Below are 3,451 nucleotides of genomic sequence, written 5' to 3'. Positions count from 1 at the left end.
AACTAACAAAGCTAATGCAGAGATGGAGAACTCATTTACGGTAATTCTCCATTCAGCAATTTAAAAATGCCCTTTCAAGAATTACTATAAGATTTTCAGAAGAAGAGTCATAATGTAGCTAGGAACGCTCTCCTCAGTGCCTAGCATGGTACTTGGCTCATTGCTGCTCTTCAATGGAGTTTTATTGTAAAAACTCACAGAAGAGGCAACTGCATGTGGCAGGTATGGACTTGATTTGGGACAGCACAGCGCCTCCCCATCCGGGCTCTGGAGAAGAGGAGCCTGCAGGGAGCTTACAACCCAGCAGGCTAAGGCTCAGACAGAGCTTGCTGGATATCTGCTGTTGAGAGGCGTAGTCTGAATCCTTCAACAACTCTGATGTAGTTAGTTGACAAGAGGAATGTCTGGCAAACTTTATTCTCTGGGTAATGCAGGTAGATCAGGAAGTCACACTCCTCAAGGAAGCTTCTCAGAGATGGAGACAAACAGTCCCTTCCCTGATGGTGGCTCTGCTTGGGTCTGTGCCACTGATGGCCAGAAAAAAGGCTGACTTGGTGGTTTGTGACATGCTGCAAGGTAGTAGCAGGTGGGTCTGTGGGCTGTCCTGGTATCCAGTCTGATTCTGGTGATGTCAGCCCAGACCTGTGCAAAGTTAGCCTGGGCTGAGCTTCACCTTCTGTCCTTAAGGGAGACCCGGGGCCACTGCCAAGATCCACTGTTCATCCTTTCCTGCTACTGGAACACGAGTGTATCCTTCTCTTGAGCTCATACACTTCGTAGATCTGACTGCACTAACATTCCCTGATCTCCTTTACATTTTCTAGCAGGTGTTTCACGGTTTCCTCCAGGGGAGCCTATTCTACAATGTAACTCAAAATCAACTAAACTTGGACTCGCTTTTTTCTAGAGGGATCCTACCTACCAGAGTAAACTGAACGGTGCCCTGGGCATCTCCTGCAAACATAAGAGCCCTTGTTTCAATCACTGTGTTCCCTGAGTCTCAGATAACGTGTTGTTAAATCTACGGAATAGTTCATCACCCATGTTCACTTCAGCCTGTGGCGTGGGGATCTGGGAACTGAGTGTTTTTAAGCCAAGAGGTTCTCAGTTTTTTCTCTCCTAATATCAAACATTATAATTAAACATTTACCTACTAAGTATACTATTACACCTACTGCCTCTATATACCAGCTGCCTGTGCTTGTTTCCTTGTGTCAGTATTTATATTTTGGACAGATCAGCCTTTAGTCAGTCAGCTACCATGTCAGCCATTTCCTGGTGAAAACCTAAGACAAAAGCATGAGGTATTTTTTTCTCACAGAGTCGGATATCTCCTTCTGGAAAATCTTTCTTCACGTCTTCATAATACTCTTTTGGACACCAGGCATCTATAGTACCATAGGAAAATGTAAGCTTCGATAAATGTTCCTTTATGGTTTCATTGTCTCTCTTCACCACATCCATCATTTCTTGGCTCCCAAGGTAGGCAGAGTTAACAAGGCAGAATGGTTCCAATACGTTCAGTAATGAAAATTCAGTCTGTAAGTTCATCGTTTGAAGGCCCTTTCTGATCATCAAGGACTTGATTTTCGCAGGCCATGGTTTAAGTAATAAGTATGCAGAAACATAGAGAGCATATCGAAACCGGCAGAAAAGTGGAGTGGCGATCCTGCCGTTGGGTGACTCAGACATTCACTCAATTGTTGCAAAGAGCAGAAGGGATCGAATTATCTGTACGAAGATGAGGCAAAGGTATCCATCACAGGTTGTCAGACTAAGGGGGAGTGATACCATGGAAAGGCCTGTGGCCAGAGGCACACACGGGGTGCATGTACCAGACAATAGGGGATTTCTGCCACAGCAGCTGTCCCAGTAAACACTCCCAACTTCCCAGAAGTCAAAAGGAAGGGGCAAAGTATGGCTTTCCTGTTCCATTTTGTAGTCAGGGCCAGCTCTGGGGGCCTAGTGGTTAAGTTCAGTGCACTCCATTTGGCAGTCCGAGTTTGGCTCCTGGGTGTGAACTTACACCACTGGTCTGTCAGTGGCCATGCTGTCATGGCAGCTCACATACAAAAAGAGGAGGATTGGTTGGGGCCAGCCCTGTGGCCAAGTGGTTAAAGTTCTGTGTGCTCAGGGGCCTGGGTTAGGATCCAGGGCTCAGACCTGCTCCACACATCAGCCATGCTGTGGAGGCATCCCACATAAGAAGTAGAGGAAGACTGGCACAGACTTTAGCTCAGGGCTAATTTTCCTCAAGCAAAAAAAAAAAAAAGATGAGGACTGGCAACGGATGTTAGCTCAGGGTGAATCTGCCTCCCCCTGGCCAAAAAAAGAAGAAGATTGGCAACGGATGCTAGCTGTTAGCTCAGGGTGAACCTTTCTCAGCAAAAAAAAAAAAAAAAAGAAAAGAAATACTAAGAGTCAGAAAGGAGCACGAGGTATGCACAGAGCAGGTGCAGGGACTATGACTGAGGGAGACAAGTTGAGGCCACCTCCCTCAGAGGACCCTGGGAGAGTTCCCCTGGCACCCAGATAAGCAGAATCTGTCCTTCAGTTTTTATGAAATCTCTTCTGAATCAGTGTCAATCACATTCATATAATATTCCTGAAGCCCTCAGACCTTTTCTTCTCTGTAATAGGGCACAAGAAGCTCCTCAGTACTTTCCCGAGGGTAGTAGCTTATGAAAGAGGAAAAGGTTGAATCTCTACGACTCAACTTGGCTTATTACAGAAGCTCCCACATTATACTGGTGAGGAGATAAAATTATTTGTTGAAATGAAGTTTTCTGGACTGTCTACAGACTTCATTCAGGTGTGCTCCCTCTGGTCTCTGTACAGCTGCTACTGGGAAATGATTTACTGCCTGGTTTCCTAGGGATAGGGTGCCAGAAATGATGCTGGCTTCAGTCTTTATCCACTCGTCAATATACCTCCCTGATACCTGACAATCTGGCTTCTTCCCAACCAAATACAATTAGTCTGAACTGGCTTGGAATGAGAGATCCCAAACAACCACATTTTACTTTTGTGAAATATCTTTCATTTAGTGCCTCCTAGGATTTTTCCACTTCAGGGAATTTTTTGTAGCCTACGTTTCATATTTCTCACAGATTTTCCATATGGGCAAGAAGGGAGGGTAAAGCAGTCTCATGCACACTGGGTGATCGTATTAGAGAGCGTTTTCCTTCCTTAAAGATCACATTCATATTTCTTCTCTCTGCAAACAGATAGACCTAAAAAGAATCTTTTGGCTGGAATAAATAATAGCCACGAAAAAAATTTCGCAGAATTTTGTTCATCCGTTTCCAGTCTCTTCCATGTTGTTCTTTCTCGGACGGCTATGCTCCGTCCCCTGAGGTTCTATGGATTTGCTCCTCTGGAAACACTCAGGTCACTGGCATAACAAGGTCTAAATGTAGCAAGGTACAAGCTATATTTTTCAGACCTGTAC

The 3,451-nt window shown here is 45.0% G+C and overlaps 1 pseudogene; it reads right to left on the bottom strand.

Annotated features, from left to right (window-relative positions):
* Nucleotides 1–1,221: 1,221 nt before the first annotated feature.
* On the bottom strand, nucleotides 1,222–1,935 carry LOC100062334 (lipid droplet-associated hydrolase pseudogene; annotated as a pseudogene).
* Between the last annotated feature and the right edge of the window lie 1,516 nt (nucleotides 1,936–3,451).

This window comes from Equus caballus, chromosome 31, assembly GCF_041296265.1.
Source record: "Equus caballus isolate H_3958 breed thoroughbred chromosome 31, TB-T2T, whole genome shotgun sequence".
NCBI classification, from domain to species: domain Eukaryota; kingdom Metazoa; phylum Chordata; class Mammalia; order Perissodactyla; family Equidae; genus Equus; species Equus caballus.
This window is presented reverse-complemented; position numbering and strand designations above follow the sequence as displayed.